At 34.3% G+C, this 21,768-nt stretch overlaps 1 long non-coding RNA gene across 1 annotated transcript in view; it reads left to right on the forward strand.

Annotated features, from left to right (window-relative positions):
- Window positions 1-19,704, forward strand: part of LOC120889095 (uncharacterized) — a 30,015-nt gene extending 10,311 nt beyond the window's left edge. Inside the window, exons 3-4 of the long non-coding RNA XR_013424998.1 lie at window positions 11,025-11,094; window positions 18,241-19,704. This is a non-coding gene — a long non-coding RNA (uncharacterized LOC120889095). The remainder of the gene's footprint in view (window positions 1-11,024; window positions 11,095-18,240) is intronic.
- Window positions 19,705-21,768: the final 2,064 nt, after the last annotated feature.

The raw sequence follows: 21,768 nt of genomic DNA on the forward strand, positions 1-21,768 counted from the left end.
TGATGGATTAATAATTTGAATGCATTAGTATGGATAATCCTTGGAAAACTTGGAATAGAACCACCATTTGATGGAGCTATCCCACTCCTCAGTCTGTACCCAAAGGACTTAAAAACAGAATACTACAGAGACACAACCACATCAATGTTTATAGCAGCATAATTCATAACTGTAGAACCAACCTAGATTCCCTTCAGTAGATGAATGGATAAAGAAAATGTGGTATATATAAACAATGGAATATTTTTCAACATTAAAAAAAATAAAATCATGCATTTGGAGGTAAATGGATGGAGCTGCAGAATATAATTCTAAGTGAAATTAGCCATTCCCCCCAAAAAACAAATGCTGAATGTTTTCCCTGATTTAAGGCTGCTGATCCATAATATGCTGCAGTGGGTGGGGTGGGAGGATTAAATGAACTTTAGGGCAAAGGGGAAAAAGGTAGGGAGTAGAAGGGAGGGCACATAGGGAGAGGAAAGATGGTGGAATGTGATGGTCATTATTACCCTAAACACATGTATGAAGACAACAAAGAATGTGACTCTACTTTGTGTACAACGAGAGATATGAAAAATTGTTCTCTATGTGTGTAATATGAATTGTAATCATTCTGTTGTCATATATAAGAAATTAAAATTTAAAAAAATAGTTTGAATGCATTAATGGGTGATAATTATAAGAGGAGAGAACAAGACATAGATGAAGTAGATCACTGGGGTTGTATCCTTGGGGATTATATTAACCCTGAATCTTTGCACTCAAGTGCTATTTCTGCTTCTTGGCTATCATGAATTGAGCCACTTTTCTCCACCATGTCTTTGTACCATGATGTTTTGCCTTACTTCAAACCCAGAGGTGTGGAGTTGGCCAACCATGGACTGAACCTCTGAAATTTTGAGTCAAAATAAAGTTTTCCTCTTCTCACTTTTCCTTGTCTTCTATATTTGGTCACTACAATAAAAAGCTATCATTTGACTTACATTGATTATAGTGTTTTCTTCCCATTGGCCTTTGGTTATTTTAGCCAGAAGTGAAAAATTTTATACTTAGAAAGGTCAGAAAATATGCTTCTTCACAAACAACAACAATAACAAAAAAACAAAAAAACAACAAAAAAGGAAAAAACAGGAGGTGACAAAAATCAAAGTTACCAAGCTAAAAGTGATCTACATATTACTTATATGTGTGTAGGCTGACTGTTAGGGTCTGTAAACAAGTCAACATGGTGCCTGGCATTTTGCCAGAGGGAGTGATTTGTGAAGTAATGCCAGCCATTAAGTGTGGAGATTCCTTATTGGTTGACTGCTGTATCTAGTTTATGTTAATTAAGATAAGCTGTGTGGAATGTATATATACCCCTCCTGTCCTTCAAAAAACAGCTCCCACTCCTGCTGTATCAATGTACACAAAATGTACACAAGTTGCTCCTTAACACCCCCCCCCCCGCACCCCGCCCCCCCCCCCAGAAGTGGATCCAAACTAGCATTCTTTTAAGTTTGGTAGATCATTCCTGTTTTTGTTGTTGTTGTTTGTTGTTTGTTTTGGGGTTTTTTTTTGTAGTTCCTCAGGTGACTATATCTGGGCTTGGGATTGTAGTATATTCTACTTGTTTGGCCCTCACTGGGATAATCAGGGCAGTTCCTCTCTCAGTACCCTTTCTTTTGAAAAGTATGCACACTGCTTGACCTAGACACGGTAGTTGTCATTGAGCAGATCTTCAGGGGTCTTGTACTAAGCCAATTTTCTCCTTCTGTCTTTTTCTTTACCTATTGTGTTAGCTTCTGGGGTGGATCAACATCCCTCTGACCTTATGTCTTCCTTTAATAGCATAAGGGCATTTCCTTTTCTAATGACCTTTGTCTTTGTGCAAATGTGCACTGGTTGGATCCTAGTATCTGGTGTCTTTGCTATCCCCCGATTGGGAGGTTGGGTGACTTACCAGAGTTTCAGGGATTTTGTAGAGGAATCCCATTATCCCCTGGGTTCTGGCTGATCTTGGAAGGTGAGGAAAAAATATTGGCTATTCTCTTAACATTATCATCTTCTTTGGCTTTGCCCTCCAAGCCTTTGTTGCTGAACAAGTGGGAGGCCACTCCACCAGTTTCCAAGTGGGAGTATTTAATTTTAATTCTAGCTTTTTGTATTTTTCTCCAGATAACAGGGGCATTGAAGTCCATTGGTAAATTTAATCTTATCTTTCCTGAAGGTTATATTTGGTGTCTCAAAACACAGAACCAGATTACTTTGTTAGGAGTAGCACTTCTGGAAAATTTTGAGAGGCAACAATTATAATGAAAAAAGAAGAAGAAGAAGAAGAAAGGAAAAAAAGAAAGAAAGTAAAAGCAAAACCAATGAGAGTAAAACAAATCCAGGTTGTATAATAATTTTGAACCAAGATCATAATCCTTTTACTGTAATAGCAATTTTTATCAAAGATAATCAGAGAAAAACAAGTTTGTCTATAAAATATCTAGTTTTATCAGAAAGCCATATTCAAGAGTAACTGTTCAAATTTTATTCATAAATCTGAATATAAAGTGCTTTAGAAAAGACTCAAAACTGTGAAAGAAAAAAGACTTAGAAGAGTCATGTTTAGAATTTCAAGAATTTAGCCACTTACAAAACAATTTAGTTATTTCTATTGTATATAGCATTTTTGGATAACAATTGTGACTGACAGCATTATACCAGGACCCATCAGACTTTCACAAATTTTATACAATGCATAGAATATTCGTATCAATGACATACATCATATCTCACTATAAAATAATAGTTATTCATTTAACCAGAGTTATGAATTGGGTCATTCAAGGTACACTTTAAAACAAATAGATACTAAGACTCAGTTTTCCTAAATAATGAGAAACCTAATAAAGACAGTGGAAAGCACATCAAATTATCTGTATAAAACACAGAATCATTGTATTTTAAGCTATATCTATAAATGTTACTAAGAGATGATCAATATTTTGAAAACTTTGCTGACTTACATAGTTAAATTTAATATTAATTCTTAGTAACCTTATTTTAACGTAATGACCCAAAAAGAACACAGTCTTCAACTGTTTTTCCGTGTATACCAGCAATTTATAAAAGCGTATTTAATAGATGCAACTATATATTGTCTTTTGTAGTCTTTAAGAAGTTAAGACCAGTTGAATTTAAATTCTGCAGTTGACATTTCAGTACTTTAACCTATAAATGTCTCAGATGATTTACCTCCATTATATGCATTTATAAGCATTTATCCCATTTTATCTACCTAATTTACTTATTTTTAACAATAATTTTTAGAAAAAATTGCTGTATTTGAAACATTGAAACAATTTTAAACATCTTACAGAGATAAACATATTCCTGATTTTGGCTAGCAACCTAGGTAAAACATATGTTAATCACTTCAAAGACATTTTTATTTTACCTTACCAAAAATTTAAATTAACTCATTTGTCAAATATTTACTTGTCATATGAATAAAATTTATGTTTTAATTTATATGAACACTCATCTGCTGCCAATTTGAATAGGATATTTTGGAAGCTTTTACCATGTAGACACATCATATAGCATGTACCCAAATTTTAGCATGCAGAAATATACACACAGGCTGGGGATGTGGCTCAAGCGGTAATGCGCTCCCCTGGCATGCGTGGGGCGCTGGGTTCCATCCTCAGCACCACATAAAAATAAAATAAAGATGTTGTATCCACCGAAAACTGAAAAATAAATATTAAAAAATTCTCTCTCTCTCTCTAAAACAAATATACACACAAATCAAGGTTATATGACTTTTTGGTAAAATTTTAATATGTATGAGTATGAGACAGGTATGAGATAGAAATAAATACATGTATATTTATACAGGCACTTAAATACAAATTATATCTATGAGAAAATGAAATACAAGTTAAGGTTATCTGTTTATATGACAAATCTTTAAGATTCTTATTTGCAAGTCTCATGTAAGTCTCACAGCAGCTTGGACTTTTAAAAGCCTCCATTTTTATCTTTCTTGATTTCAGATGGTTAAGGAGGTAACTCTTAGTGGTCTGTATTTTAATTAGAACTGGATGAGATAATAAAGCTACAATCAACCTTTAATAACTAATTCTCCTAATATAAACAGACATCAGAAGAGCTAACATAAGTAGAAGAACACGCTAATCTTGCAATTGGAGTTCAAGAATTATCTTAATGGGGCTTATAAGAAATGTTTTAATTTAGGCATGCCACTTAAACAAGAATGTCAACCTGGCCCACAGGATTCAAAAGTGAATTTCACCGGGATGGGAGTGGGGAGTCATAAGATATTATAAGCTCAATTAAAAAGTGCAGGAGAAATTCCTGCCCCAAATAAGCAGCCATATACAACCCAGCCACAACTATTCTTAGGAATTTGGGTAGAAATGTACATAGTAAGTTTGTCCAATGCTGTCTCTAGCACCCATTTTGTGAGAGGCTTGTTTGGTGGCTGAATAAATAGGTGGTACTCAAGAAATGTCTGCCAGAATCAAGTCAATCCTTAAACCTCCATTATAAACAGAAAACCAAAAAAAAAAAAAAGACAAAAGAATACATAAGACAATTACATTCAACCAGAGTGTACTTTCAGATTGATCAGAGGAAGACCAGATGTCTCCAAGAGTGTGGGAGCCCTGAAGGTCAAGTGTGGCCTGATCAACAATGTTTCTAGACAAATGACTTGAAAAATAATCTCTTCAGCCCAAATATCTGCCATAGACCTTTACTCAACAATCCTTTAATATTCAGGGACTCCTTTCAAAAAAAGGGGGGTGGTGGTGGTTATAAACCTAGAATTTGAAAACTGGCTGCCTAGAGTGTGTGGAAAAAACAGCAGGGGGAAAAGTTCTTGGAAGACCCTTGCCAAGGATGATAGGATACCAGTGTTTGAGTATACAAGGAAGATAGGAAGAAAGGGTGTGTGTGTGTATAAATTAAGCTTACCAAAGTACTCCAATTATCATCAGAGCCAGTTGATATGGGGTAGTATGGTCTCTTCAGATCATTGCCCTCAGGAAAGGAAGAACCTTAATGGGAGGGGCAAAGATAGAACACAGGCAGCAAGAAGAAAGTGTGTTAGTTTCCCAGCAAGAAGAAAGTATTAGTCAGTTTCCCACTGCTGTGACAAAATTCCCAAGAAAATCAATGTAGAGGAGGAAAGATAAATTTTGGCTCATGGTTTCGGAGGTTTCAGTCTGTGCTCAGTTGGCTCCATTGCTGTGTCCTGTGATTAGGCAGAGCAGTATGGCAGTGTGGTATAGGGTTGCTTATCTCATGTAAGCTGGGAAGCAGAGAGAAACTGGAAGGGTCCATGAACAAAGTAAACCCATTCATCAAGAAATTAATTTTAAAATTAACAATGAGCCTATGACCAGAAGACCAGTAGAGAGAAGGGAAGAGGGCATGTGGGGAGGGGCAGGAAAGGAGATATACTAAGGGACCAATAAGATATATTCTATGCTTTTATAATTATGGATAAAAATGGATTCTACTGTCATGTATAAATAAAAAGAAACAATTTTAAAAAAGTAAACTCACTCAGGGCATGAACCCAGAATTTGCTTCCTACAACTAAGCCCTACCTCCCACAGCATTCACTGCTTTATAATAATTCCATAAAATTATGAATACATCAATGGATTAATCCATTGATTAGACCAGAACACTCATGATCCAATTATTTCCCAAAATTCTCACCTCTAAACATTGCTTTTAATGCATAAGTCTTTGGGGGAACACTCCATATCCAAACCATAACATCAAGGGACTAAACAGTATAAGAAAAAATTCTTTTGTCTCTGAGCCAAGGTGCCAGATAGTGACAGTAGACATCACAATTATGACAAAACGATTGAGTAAATACAAAGACAAGACACTAGAACAATAAAAAATCAACATATGCTACCAATTTACAATCCAATCCAGACTAATAGCAAAGCAGTTTTCAGGAGGGTATCCAATATCCTCAGAAGTGAGCTATCAGGCTGCCTGGTCTTTGATAGGGGCTCTTTAGTCTGAGTTGTTTTGCAACTTGTAGGTTCCTATCACCACCTCTTAATTTTTTACCAAGATGGCAAAGAGATAAGCAGGTAAAGGTGGAGAAAGAAAGGGAAAAAAAATTCACTGTCAGGCTGTTGTTGGTGTCCTTAAATGTTTAAGAACCTCAAGAATTTCAATCTTGTATCAGGTATGAGTTCTACCAAATTCAGGACTGTGCTTCCTCACAATTGAAAGAGAAGGAAAGGTATTTTATAAGCCAAGTAAAAAGAAGAAAGATGGGTGTTATGATTGGTTTTGAGGTGTTCCCCAAAAGGTCATGTATGAGATAGTGCAAGGAGATTCACTGGACAAATGATTGGGTTGTAACAGTCTAAACCAAATCAATGATTTAATCCCTTGAGAGTGATTAACTGTGTGGTAACTGAAGTGGCAGTATATGGTTGGAGGAGGTGGGAATTGATATGTGGCTTTGGGTATATATTTGTGTCTAGCGAGTGGAGTCTCTCTTTGCTTCCTGATCACCATGTAAGCCACTTCCCTCTCCACACTCTTCACCATATTGTTCCTGTCTCACCTTGAGCCTTGAGGAATGGAGCCAGCTGTCTATGGATTGAGATGTCTGAATTGTGAGCCCTCAAACTGTACCACTGAGCTACATCCACAGCTCCAAGTAAACTTTACAGTTTGACCATATTGAAAAAAAAATTACAGATACATGTTCAAGTTATTTATTTTTATTGTTTTGTAAAAAGCCTTTTTTTTCATTGAATGGTCTTTACCAATTCTATTAGCTTTCACTACTTCAGAAACACCAAATTTTTGATTATGCATCTGTTCTCCCCAGAGCTCTCTAATCTTTCATATTTCTATTCATCAGAGATTATATTACTTTAATTATTTCAGATTAAAAATACAAATTAAACATTGATGTGGATGGGTCCCTGTAGTATGCTGTTTTTAAGTCCTTTGGGTAAAGATGAAGGAGAGGGATAGCTGGGTCAAATGGTGGTTCCATTCTCAATTTTCCAACAAATTTCCATACTGCTTTCCTTATTGGCTGCACCAATTTGCAGTCCCACCAGCAGTGCATGAGTGTACTTTTTTTCCTCACATCGTTGCCAATACTTATCATTGTTTGTATGCATAATAGCTGCCATTCTGACTGGAGTGAGATGAAACCTTAGAGTGGTTTTGATTTGCATTTCTCTAATTACTAGTGATGGTGAACTTTTTTTTCATGTATTTGTTGATTGATTGTACATCATCTTCTGAGAAATGTCTGTTCAGGCACATATATTGATTTTTTTTTTGTATTTAGTTTTTTGAGTTCTTTATATACCCTATTGATTTGTGCTCTATCTGATGTGTGAAGGGTAAAGATTTGCTCCCAAGATGTAGGATCTCTATTCACCTCAGATTGTTTCATTTGTTGAGAAGAAACATTTTAGTTTGAGTTCATTCCTTTTATTGATTCATGATTTTAATTCGTATGCCACAGAAGTCCTATTAAGGAAGCTGGGGCCTAATGCCACATGATGGATATTAGGGCCTACTTTTCTTCTATTAGACTTAGGGTCTCTAGTTGTACTCCTAAGTCCTTGATCCATTTTGAGTTGAGTTTTGTTCACGGTGAGAGATAGGGGTTTAATTTCATTTTAGTGAATATGGATTTCCTTGGAAAATTGTGAATGGAACCACCATTTGACCCAGATATCCCTCCTCTTTGTCTATACATAAAGGACTTAAAAACAGAATTATACAGGGACACAGCCACATCAATGTTTATAGCAGAACAATTCACAATAGCTAAAATGTGGAACCAATCAATAGATGAATGGATAAAAATAAATGTGGCATATATACACAAAGCAATACTCAGCAATAAAAGAGAACAAAATCATGGAATTTGCAGGTAAATGGATGGAGTTAGAGAAGATAATGCTAAATGAAGTTAGCCAATCCTAAAAAAAAAAATGTCAAATCTTTTCTTTGATATAAGTAGGCTGTTTGTAATATAAGGAGGCTGATTCATTGTGGGATAGGGAGCGGGAGCATGGGAAGAATTGATGAACTCTAGATAGGGCACGGGAGTTGGAGGGGAATGGAGGAGGGATGAGTTTATTAATGATGGTGGAGTGTGATAATCATTATTATCCAAAGCACATGTATGAAGACATGAATTGGTGTGAATATACTGTGTACACAACCAGAGATATGAAAAATTGTGCTCTACATGTGTAATAGGAATTGTAATGCATTCCACTATCATATATAAATAAAAATAAATAAATTAATTTTTAAATCCTCTGAAACGGAAATGAGGACAACTACTTCATTCACAATATCCCCCCAAAAAATAAAATACTTGGGAATCAACCTAACAAAAGAGGTGAAAGATTTATATAATGAAAATTACAGAACCCTAAAGAAAGACATAGAAGAAGACCGTAGAAGATGGAGAAATATACCCCGCTCATGGATAGGCAGAACTAACATCATCAAAATGGCGATATTACCAAAAGTTCTCTATAAGTTCAATGCAATACCAATCAAAATCCCAACAGCATTTCTTGTAGAAATAGATAAAAGAATCATGAAATTCATATGGAATAATAAAAGACCCAGAATAGCAAAAACAATGCTAAGCAGGAAGTGTGAATCAGGCAGTATAGCGATACCAGACTTCAAACTATACTACAGAGCAATAGTAACAAAAACAGCATGGTACTGGTACCAAAACAGGCGGGTGGACCAATGGTACAGAATAGAGGACACAGTAACCAATCCACAAAACTACAACTACCTTATATTTGATAAAGGGGCTAAAAGCATGCAATGGAGGAAGGATAGCATCTTCAACAAATGGTGCTGGGAAAACTGGAAATCCATTTGCATCAAAATGAATCTGAATCCCTATCTCTCGCCATGCACAAAAGTTAACTCAAAATGGATCAAGGAGCTTGATATTAAATCAGAGACACAGCATCTGATAGAAGAAAAAGTTGGCTACGATCTACATACTGTGGGATCGGGCCCCAAATTCCTCAATAGGACACCCATAGCGCAAGAGTTAACAACTAGAATCAACAAATGGGACTTACTCAAACTAAAAAGTTTTTTCTCAGGAAAAGAAACAATAAGAGAGATAAATAGGGAGCCTACATCCTGGGAACAAATCTTTAATCCACACACTTCAGATAGAGCCCTAATAACCAGAATATACAAAGAACTCAAAAAATTAGACAATAAGATAACAAATAACCCAATGAACAAATGGGCCAAGGACCTGAACAGACACTTCTCAGAGGAGGACATACAATCAATCAATAAGTACATGAAGAAATGCTCACCATCGCTAGCAGTCAGAGAAATGCAAATCAAAACTACCCTAAGATACCATCTCACTCCAGTAAGATTGGCAGCCATTAGGAAGTCAAACAACAATAAGTGCTGGAGAGGATGCAGGAAAAAGGACAGTATGGAAAGCAGTATGGAGATTTCTTGGAAAGCTGGGAATGGAACCACCATTTGACCCAGCTATTCCCCTTCTCGGTCTATTCCCTAAAGACTTAAAAAGAGCATGCTACAGGGACACTGGTGCATCGATGTTCATAGCAGCACAATTCACGATAGCAAGATTGTGGAACCAACCTAGATGCCCTTCAATAGATGAATGGATAAAAAAAATGTGGCATTTATACACAATGGAGTATTACTCTGCATTAAGAAACGACAAAATCATAGAATTTGGAGGGAAATGGATGGCATTAGAGCAGATTATGCTAAGTGAAGCTAGTCAATCGTTAAAAAACAAATACCAAATGACCCCTTTGATATAAGGGGAGTAAACAAGGACAGGGTAAGGACGAAGAGCTTGAGAAGAAGATTTACATTAAACAGGGATGAGAGGTGGGAGGGAAAGGGAGTGAGAAGGGAAATCGCATGGAAATGGAAGGCGATCCTCAGGGTTATGCAAAATGATATATAAGAGGAAAGGAGGGGTAAGACAAGATAATACAAATGGAAGAAATGATTTACAGTAGAAGGGGTAGAGAGAGAAAAGGGGAGGGGAGGGGAGGGGAGGGGGGATAGTAGAGAATAGGACTGACAGCAGTATACATCAGACACTAGAAAAGCAATATGTCAATCAATGGAAGGGTAACTGATGTGATACAGCAATCTGTATACGGGGTAAAGTTGGGAGTTCATAACCTGCTTGAGTCAAACTGTGAAATATGATGTATTAAGAACTGTGTAATGTTTTGAACGACCAACAAAAAAAAAAGTTATTAGAAAATAGATATATAGATATATAAATAAATAAATAAAATGCAAATTAATTATATGTAAGTGCAAATTCCCCCTTTAGTTATTTCCCAACTGTGTCAAATATTCTTGCACACTTTGATTCTATAAAATATTATAATTAATTTCCTTAAGTACTCTTTTATGATTACATTAAAAATATATGGATTTCTTGAGGGAATATTGATATATTTTCACTGTTAATTTTATGATCTGTGAACCATTTATTTTAATATTTTATATGTTTCTCATTAAAATTTGAAATTTTCTTCATTTAGAATTTGCACATTGTTGGTAGTTTTGATTGGGTTTATTCTTATGAAATGTGAAAGTGATTTCTTCTGTAGATTTCTTAATAGATAACTGCTTATGTATAGCTGAACTATTTATCACTACACAATTATTGTAAAATTTTGATCTTACAGTTTACAGGTAGTTCAGCAGCTGATTTTCATAAATTCTTTAGACAAATTCACATTATATTAATGATTACTTTTCAATTTTAATCCTTTAATCTTAACATGGACTTTTTTCCCCTTTATTTTATTGATTTGGCCTTGGCTTTTTACTGTCTTCAGTAGCAATAATAATTTTCATACTTGACTTACTATTTTTTTTTAAAGAGAGAGTGAGAGAGAGAGGGGGATAGAGAGAGAGAGAATTTTTTTTAATATTTATTTATTTTTTCTTAGTTCTCGGCGGACACAACATCTTTGTTTGTATGTGGTGCTGAGGATCGAACCCGGGCCGCACGCACGCCAGGTGAGCGCGCTACCGCTTGAGCCACATCCCCAGCCCCTTGACTTACTATTAATGTGAATGTGATTATTTTCATTCCTTCAGATAATTGCAGTAGAATTTACAAGGAGGTCTTTAATTATGATAAAGGACTTTTCCTTTGTTTCTCTAGTTTAATGATATATATGCTAGATTTGATCATATATCATATACTGTTTTGAGATTATGAGGCTTAATCTTTATAATATAAATGAAACTATTTCTGGGATACTCCCCATTGTTCATCATTCTTTAAATAGTAAATAATAATGAATTTAATTTGCTAATATTTGGTTTACAGTATTTGCTTCTATTTTAAGTGAGATTTTCTGAGCTAGCTTTAATTTTTAGATCATTTTACTCTTGTGCAAATGAGTTTGGCAGTTTCTGACATTTTTTGCACTCTAAAAAATATAGAGATAAGTACATCATCATCCCATACTTTTGATCAAAAATTCTGGTCAAGTTCTGTCAGGTTTTCTTTATATATTTCAAAGCTAGAGGTAGAAAAAAACATTTTACATATTTTTCATGATTTTTTTTTCCTTTTAGCTACATGGAATTAATTGGGCTTTCTAAATATTTTCTTTTTTTCCTTAAATATGTTTTTTTTGTAATATGAATATTGTTACTTGCTTTGTTGTTGTACATTTTTGGCTAAAAAACTAAAAAGGAGCTGGGGATGACTCAGTGGTAAAGTGCCTGGTACCATAAAATAAGTAAATAAATTAAAATATGCTTTATGAAGCACAAGAAAATTTCTTTTAGCAATAAGTTTAATTTTATTCTCATAGAGTACACTGTCATTGTTATATCATATTTTATTGTTATTTTCTGTGCTTTTCCCTTTTTTTTTGTTCCTTGTTGGGTTACTTAATTTTTGTTCTATTTTCATTAGATTGACAAAGATTCATCCATACTCATTTTTTTTTCTGGTAAATTATCCTTCAATATTTGACATTAACTATTTTGATTGACATCATTACATCAAACTTCAAAGCTGATTTTTCATAATATCCTATTTCTTAAAAATACAAAAACATAACTTTATTTAAATGGTTTGATGTCCCATATTGCCCTACCTTCCTTATTAACCTACCACACTTCCACTGGTGTTGTTTTGGACTGGAGTCTAGTTTTAAAGAATTACTACAAAATTTTAATCATTACTATCAAATTCCAAAAATCTTTATTCATTTCATTGTTCAATACTTCATTATACTATTGTTTTCAAGGTCTTTGCTGAAGAAATCTGCTGGTTCTTCTTTCTAAATGAAAAGGTAGATTTTATTAAATAAAACTAGTCTTCTGTTCGAAAAGGACCTTAACTCATCTGTGAAATTAAAGAAAAAAAGTTATTATAACTAGTAATTCTAGGTTCACAGCTATATTTCTCAGAATGTTAAGAATATTGTTATAATGATTTCTTGTTCCAATATTGCAGGGTTTCTGTCTAATGCTAATCTAATCTTTAAACAATGTCTTTTCTCGTTGTTTGCTTTTAGAAATTCATTTCTAGTTTTCCTTCGCAAAAGTGTAATGTTTAATATTTTATAATGTTTTGTATTTTTTAGCCTTTTTTGCTTCTAAAACTAGTTATTTCTTTGGTTCTAGAAAGTTATTACTGATAATTTTTTTAAAAAATAATGTTAATATGTCCATTGGACAGATATAAGAAAGGAGTTAATATATTATACGTGTTTTCTTAATCCTTGCATGCCTCTATGTAAGGCTGGTTCTGTAATTGACATACAACCTCTTTGAACGTGACCCTCATAAGTTATATTAATGACTTATGTCATTAATAAAGATATTCTTAGCACATGTAAAGAAATGGACTGTGCTACTCTGGCCAAACCAAGTTGCTTTACAAAAACATCAGAATTGATAATGTGCACCTGGTTTCCTTATTCAGCTCCTAAATATCAATTAATATAATTGGCTGTTTAGTAGGATATCCCTATGTGATTAGGCCCATAACAACCACAGTCCTTGAAGTCTTTAGAAGGTTTCCTTCAGCAGAGACTTTTCACACTTTCCTGTGGTTCACTGAGAGAAAACACATCCTATGCTCAAACATAGAAGGACTTAGAAGATTGTACCTGATGTCTCTAGATTCTACCTAATAAATATATTTTTCTTATTGCATCTTCTCTGAACCTTTTCATGTAAAAAGGCTTAGCCAATAGCATTATTTTGTATTGTGTTAGGCAGTAGCATAAAATGCTGTGAATCAAACTTATGTGGTAATACGGCTCCCAACACAATAAATGTTGAAAGATTTTAATCTACCTTTTAAAGTTTTTTAATCTCTTTTTATCCTTGATGTCATTTGAAAATATTTTCTTAATTTTTAAGCTTATTAGTTTTCTTTGAAAATATATTTGGATTTCTATTTATCCCATCAATAAAGTGATTCTGTTTGTTTTAGTAGTGATATTTTCTACTTAGAAGATCTCAGTTTAGTTCTTTCAATATGCCTGATTCTTTTGAAAAATTGACTTCTTGAATGATAGTATCCTGGTTTCTTTGTTTGTTTGTTTGTTACATAACCTACCATTCTTGTTTCACAGCTATTATTGATAGTTTATCTCTTTGTAGATGTTGTACTGGACTATTTAAGGTCTTTTTTACATCATGAGATTGTTATTTTCAAAAGGATAAATTTTTCTTTTGTTAAGAACTTTTTTTATTGCACTTTCTTTCCTAATGGTTGTATTATTATCTTCTGCTAGAAAATAACCATGTGAATTTATTTATCCATGACTTAGCAATAATTTTCAGAGAAAGAGGTACTGGCCTTGTGGTCATGCCGTCTCTTGTTGTTTAATGTGGTACTGTTTCTCCCTTAGCCTTGAAGGAAGAAGTAAGGAGGAAAGAGGGGAAAGGATTTGTGTTTCCAGCTCTGAGTTTCAGTGGCTCTAGCCACCAATGCCATGTGTTCAGCAATGTGTTGGTCACCAGAAGAGTTGGGAAAAACTAGCCTTTACTTATGTCTGTATTTTTATGTCTATAAGTATTTATATATTGTGTAGATTTTGTTTTGATCTATTTGTATTATGCTTTACAGAATTATGTAATGGATATCAATTTTGTTTTAGATTCTTCTAGATCCTCCAGATTGTATCAAAGCCTTTAAATTACTCATATGAATATCTCATTCCCTAGTTATTTCTTTTTGCCTTGTGCTTCCCTTGAGTTGTATTACCGTCTCAGGAATACATGATGTTGAACAGTTATGATTGATTATTTTCAATAAATATTCCCTGGAGATTTTTTTTCCCTCCCACTGCATTGCCTCCAGACCTGAGTCAGATGAAATAGAGAAAAGCCTTGGATCAGAGCTTTTTGAGGACCCACCAGATTGAAAAACTCATGAAAATTCTCTTGGCATGAGGTTTTTTGGTGGAGCTTGTACCCAGTATCCTTTTCTAGTGACTGTTAATCTAATATTTTCCCTAGCTGTCATGGTAACAAGCTGTTGGTTTCAAGGCTATTGCAAAGCTAGAGAGAAGAGAATCATAACAGCATTAAGTTGAAATGTTCTAGAACTCCTCTTACTAAGATTTAGCCACTTCTATCCCCTGCTTGAGTAAATGCTTCTAAGATTGCTTGAAAAAGGTGTGCAGCTTGATTTTCCCAATCTTTGTGCTTTCATTGCTTTTCTGGAGAAGATTTTAAGTGGTCCCAACTCTGCACATTGTACACCTGTCGCCTCCCTCCCAATCTGAGGTCTATTCTTATATTGCAAATCCCATAGTCACACCAATGCCAAGGGCAAAAAAAAATGTTTAATCCTAGCATTTCCCAGAATGATAACTGGATTTAGGTGGTGAATACTCTAATAAATGCCATTTCCCATAGTTAGTGTGTTGGGCATTACTTGAAAAATGAGACAATGCATAGTGCAAATTGCTTTGCCTGATTCTATCAATATAATTATGTCTTGTAATCAAATTGATTTAGAAATATGTTTCTAATAATCAAACACTTTCTAGTTTCTTACCAAAGTCATAAAACAATTCTACTTTTAAAAATATTTTATGCATATTTAGCTATAAATATTAAGGTTAGACCATAAATGATCTACTGTACTAGATTGAACTCATTCTGTTTACTTGATTTGTGCATGTCTTACAATGCTGTAAGAAAATCTAACTCTAAATCTTGTCTGATATTGTTGAGAATGGGAGGTATATATTGTAATAGTACACTTTTTATTTTTGAAAGTAGTACTTAATTTATAAACAGTCAGTGCTACACTTTTTCTAACTAATGATGCCTGTACACTTATGTTCAAATATATCTACAGAGCCTGAAGGAGACAGTGAAGTAGCAGCAATTGAAATGGCATCTCTGGAAATATTACCCATTCCCCAAAGTAGAACTAGTACCACCTGTATTCACATATTGCTGTGTTCACAGCTGGATTTCACTATGAATTGCTACCTTCTTCATATTAAATTAAGTGGCTTCCTACATAAGATTATTAAAACTCCAGAGGGAAAAAATGGTTTGGCATATGTTTCATGTCTCCATGCCTAATAAATACTTAAGGGAAAAGTCTTGTAATATTTTTAGAATGAATGAGAAGTGAATATGTATTCAATAAGATAATCTAACAATTCTTTGCAAAAAAATAACCACTTATAATTTAAAGACCATTTCAAAGCTACAAAACTGGTGCTTAAAATTATAAATATTTCTTCTCTTGAAAAATCTACTTTTTTATAACAATGACAAAAGTGCTGCATAAAACATAAATGTTATCATTCATAAGGATCATATTTGTAGAGGTGAGGATTGAGGTTGTAGAGATGTGGAGATCATTGTGGAGATGATGATACCCTCATGTTAGTTATAACTTCAAATTGATAACCAGAAATGTAGTCCATGTTTTTGACAAGGTAAAATGGTAAATTCACAGAGAGGTAATTTTCAATAAATATGTATCCCGAGTCAGAAATATTTTCATATTACCACTGCAAAAGTAAAGTAGGTATATATTAAGGAATGCACAATAAAATTAAATTAGATTATCTCCAAAGGAATTTCTAAAGTATGAATATTTGTTTTATGTTTCCTATATTAAATGAAAAATCAGTTTAACTTAAATCTGTAGAGAATTTTTGAGTAGGTTATATTGGTAGGATGTAAATCAGGACACTAAATTATGTCTATGTAAGATCATAAATTGATAAATTGGACAATGAACTTTAAAACTAGATGAAACTGATGACTGGGATGCGGTGGAGGGATTGTAAAATGGTTTGAGAAAAATTTCTACAGTTGGAATTCTCATGTTAGGGAAATAACAGATCTGGTGTTCATTAGTACAAATGCTTGGCCAACTTCACTTCAGGTTTGTTGGATTCAAATACTATAACAACACAACACAGTAGAAAGAATTCATTAATTCATCTTTAATATTTCCAGTGTTCTCAGGAGATTTTACTCCTATCTCTTTAGTCTTTACTAACATGCATGAAATTGGCATTGGAGAGTCACACTTATCCTTCATTTGACTATTTTCTTTATAGCTGAGCAGCTACTTTCTCCAGGAGAGAATGAAAGTTGCTGCTCTTACATTTATCCTGTCCTTTCACTCACTCCTCTCCATGAAAAGAAAAATAGTATTTCTGAGAACTGAAATCAGTGTCCTAACTCAGCATAGAAAGGATTCAGTCTGTGTGGAGGCTACCTGGTTCTACATGATGCATGCTGTTTCTCTCTTTTCCTGTAGATAGAGTGTTAAATTTGTTCAACCTCTTTGTCTTGATGGGAGATGTTTTAGTCAGCTTTTCATCACTGAGACCAAAAGACCAGACAAGAACAGTATAAAGAAGGAAAAGATTATTTTGTCTCATATTTCCAGAGGCTCAATCTATAGTTGCCCAACTCCATAGCTCTGGGCTGGAGGTGAGGCAAGACATTATAGTGGAAGAGCATAGCAGAGAAAAGCATTTCAGGAAATGGCAACAAGAAAGCAGAGAGAGTTTCAGTCACCAGAGACAGTATATAAATCTCAAAGCATGATATCAGTTATCTACTTCCTCCCCTCATACCCTATGTTCTTATAGTTACCATCTGGTTAATCCATATCAGTGGATTAATCTGCTAATTCAGTTTTGACTTCATAATGTAATCATTTTACCTCTGAACATTCTTGCATTGTCTCACACATGACACAGCTCATATTTAAATCATAACAGGAGTAATGCAATAGGGAACCTAATTTTGACATTAGAATCTAATTGGCATTTTCTGTCCTAAATCAACTAGGATTAAAATGGACAGCCTGAAATAACATTTGGACCGAAACCTAAATAATGGACACAAGTCACCACCATTTTAGAGCTGGAAAAAAACTAAGGTTCAGTTATATTAAATTATTCTTAATTTTATATATGTTATAAATATATGGCAGAGGTAAAGACAGTGGAATGAATCTGACCTATTATTCGTATGTACCTATATAAATATATCAGAGTGGATCTCACCATCATGTACATCCACAAGACATTAATTTAAAAATAAAATTAAGTAAGATCCTTGCTTAATGTTGACTGGATACATTAGTTTTTGCCTCATTAATTTCTCCATAATCTTGTTCTTCACACAACAGCTTACTTTCTCCAGAGTGAATGATCTAATAGAGAGCAAGAGACATAGCAATGAGATGAAAATTACAGTGTATTTGTAAGCTAATCTCTGAATGGACATTCTGTATTCTTCATGTTAGAGGCAAGTCACTCAGTCTAGCCAATATGGAAGAGAAGGGATCATTCACTAACATAAATACTACCAGGTGGAGACTATCAGAAGAAATTTTAGACAGTGTTTATCACACTTATCTAGATTGTGGAGGAGAAGTGTTTGTGGATGTTGGAGTAAAATAGAAAAGTTTGTAACAGTACTGTACAAAGAATGAAAAGTGAAGCATCAGTTAATTTTTCATTCTTATTGGGATTTGGGTGAATGAATGCAACATTAGTGTCAATGAGTCAGAGTAGTTTACTATATTTAGGAATAGGTCTGAGAGAAAGTGCTATGCTTTGGATATAAACTGTCCCCTAAAGATTTGTGTATTGCTTTTGTCCCTGGCCCCCTTCTGTTTCTCACTGATTTTAGATCACCATAAATTGAGCTGCTCTGCTCTACCACACCCTGTTTACCATCCAATCAAGCGAGGGCTTTCTTGAGAGAAGAAGACAATTCCTGCTTGGCTGCTTGATCTGGATCATTAGTCTTCTGCCGTTGGACTGGAACTTATTTGGCTTTCCTGATTCCCAGGTCTTTTAGTACATACTGGGACTGTGCCATCAACTCTCGTGGATCTACAGGTTCCTGACTACAGGTCTTGGGACTTCTCAGCCTAAAACGTTGTAATTGTATGAACCCATACCTTATAATGATATCTTTATAGATACATGTATATGTATGTGCACATTTATGCACATGTGTTTCCTAAAGGATTGTATTTTTCTAGCCAATCCAATCTAATGCTGATTTCAATTTTGGAAATGGAATGCTCCTGGAACAAATATCCACAAGTAGAAAAGAAGTTTTTTAAATGGGTAATAGAAAGATGCTGCACTAGTTTTTAAGTGCTTACTATAAATATAGACACATTAGTAATTCTGGTGAGATCTCAGTAAGGAATATTTTATTGGAAACTGGGAGGATAGTTTATTATTATAAATTAGCAAAGACATGTTTAATTAGCAAAGACTGTATTCTAGTGTTTTGTAAAAGAGAACTTGTGATCAACAAAATTAGATATTTAGGTAAGGAGATTCCAAAAAATAAATATTAAAGGAGTGGCTTAGTTTCTCCTGACTGCTTCCAATAAAGTATGAGAGAAGAGATGATTAAAGGAGGAATTGTTAAGCTTAAAGAAACCAGAACATAAATGCTTGAAAAAAAATGTCAGCCTGTTCATATTGCAAAAAAATGAGGAAGCATATTCAGAAAAGAACGTCAAAATGTTGCTGGGCTATTACTCAATAAAGAGCTCATGGGATTATATGAGCAGAAACACTATTCACTTTAATGAAGTTGACAGGGATGGAATGAAATGAAGGGGGGGGTGTTGAACTCCTTAGATTCTAAGAATGGAACCATGTAGTTATTTCGCCTTTGAAACCTTTAAATATCCCCCCCTCCAGAAAAAAAGGAAAGAAGCAGTATGGAGATTTCTTGGAAGATTGGTAATGGAACCACCATTTGACCCAGCTTTTCCCTCTCCTTGGTCTATACCCAAAGGACTTAAAAACTGCATACTACAGGGATACAGCTACATCAATGCTTATAGCAGCACAATTCACAATAGCTAAACTGTGGAACCAACATAGATGCCTTCAATAGATGAATGTGGCATATATACACAATGGAATATTACTCAGCAATAAAAGAGAATAAAATCATGGCATTTGCAGGTAAATGGATGGGGTTAGAAAAGATAATGCTATGTGAAGTTAGCCAATCCCAAAAAAACAAATGCCAAATGTTTTCTCTGATATAAGGAGGCTTATTCATAGTGGAGTAGGGAGAGAGAACATGGGAGGAATAGATGAACTCTAGATAGGGCAGAATGGGTGGGAGGGGAAGGGAGAGGGCATGGGGTAATTAATGATGGTGGAATGTGATGGACATTATTATTCAAATTGGTACGAATATATTTTGTATACAGCCAGAGATATGAAAATTGTACTCTCTATGTGTAATAAGAATTGTAATGCATTTCACTGTCATATACAAATAAAAAATAATAATTAAAAAAAAGAAGGATCGTGAAGGCAATGTAGAGATCACCATTTCCATTTCAAGAGGCCAATGTTCTGACTGAGGCCTATGGGGCAGGACTACCCTCTGCAGCCAGGGATCCAAGGCTTTCCAAGATCCTTGAAAGTGTAACTTCCACCAGGTAGAACCCTGGAAGCACAACCCAGTAGGTACTAGAATCAGAAATGAAAAGTAAAGCATCAAACCAAAGAGGGTTATTCTTATACTTTAAGACCTCACAGAATTTCCTTTGTTAAATTTTTGATTTGCTTAGGACTACACATGTTTATTTTCTGCTTTTTTCTTCCTTTTAGAATGGAAATGTCTATTGTATTCCTATCCCATCAATGTGTCTTAGAAGTACTACTTGTTTGTATTCACATATTCACAATTAAATAAGAATTTTTCCTTAGTATGAATCACAGTCAGATTCTCATCCATGTATGATTTCAATGAGATTTGGATAAGATTTTAGACTTTAGACATTTGTTAATTTTTTAGAATGAATTAAGATTTTGGGGACTATGAAGATGGAATGAATATACTTTGCATGTGAGAAGGATATAAATTTTGGAGTCCTGTGTTAGAATAGTATAAACTGACTTGTGTGCACCTAAATTTTGTATGTTGAACCCCTGAACCCAGAGTGATGCAATCTGGAGAAAGAGCCCTTGGGATATAAATGGTTTTAGATGATGTCAAGAAGGTATAGCCCTTATTATGGGTTTAGTGTTGCTATAGGAAGAGACACCAGAATGTTAGTGTTCTCATGCATTCTTTCTCCTCTCCACCACTCTTAAATGAGAATACAGTAAAACAAAGGTCATGAGAATCCAAACTGATACTCCAACCACAGGTTTTCCGTCTTCAGGACTGGTGGTGGACGGAAGCAGTGCTTGCTGTCTAAGGCAACCAGTCTACAGTAATTTGTTATGGCAGCTTGACTAGAATAAGATGCCATCCACTCTATTTTCCACTGTTGGCTCAGATGACAAAACAGAAGTTATGGTGTGACATAAATGCAATTATGTAGACAAAAACACTAACCTGGAACAAAGGAAAGCAGCAGCGTAGCTGGACTCTGCCTCCCACATTACCTCATGGAGCCTCCACCTAATGCTTCTACATGAGTGAGAATGATAAATGATAAACTTTTGTTTCAAACTTTAGATAAATTATTCTATTATATTCTTCTACCTTATAAATAATAATAATTCTTTGTAATTTGTGCATATATCTATTTTTTCTTATACTAGTGAGTCTTATAGATTTCCAATGGTAGTTTATTGTTGAGTTTTCCATATACTATATGAGATGTGAATGTCCACTTTTAATGTAACCTTAAGAACTTATCGCTAATGTTGGAAAACTGTGGCCTTTCAAATTGCATGCAATTAGAATAAATAAAATTTGAAACTGTTACTTTCAAAGTTGGGTTCGGAAATATATGATTAATGAAAGTATTAATGATGAGAATTTGGTCTCTCTGAGATATTACTAAGAAAATAAATGTACTGAGTGAATTTATGACTAATTTAATTATTATGTATATCTGATAAAGCTATGGTGGTTAAATGAACCATAAGTGTTTTGAAAATAACATCAGCTTGAATTTGGTTGCTGAACAGTACTATAGAGAGGTAGGTCAAAATGATACCTTGCGTAGGCAAAGAAGACAAAACAAAACAAAATTAAATATTGGGGAAATTTATAATCTAAGAGACAATAAGAAGAAACATACAGTTTCCTACCAAACTCTTTTCTTCTTCTGGAGAATGAAGCAGGGTTGAATATACATGAAGATGTTGTGCTCTAGGGAATGAGCCCATTCACCCTCTTATTTTACCATCTTATGACTATTGTAAGAGTGTTCTT

This window comes from Ictidomys tridecemlineatus, chromosome 8 (genome assembly GCF_052094955.1).
Source record: "Ictidomys tridecemlineatus isolate mIctTri1 chromosome 8, mIctTri1.hap1, whole genome shotgun sequence".
In the NCBI taxonomy this organism is placed as follows: Eukaryota; Metazoa; Chordata; class Mammalia; order Rodentia; family Sciuridae; genus Ictidomys; species Ictidomys tridecemlineatus.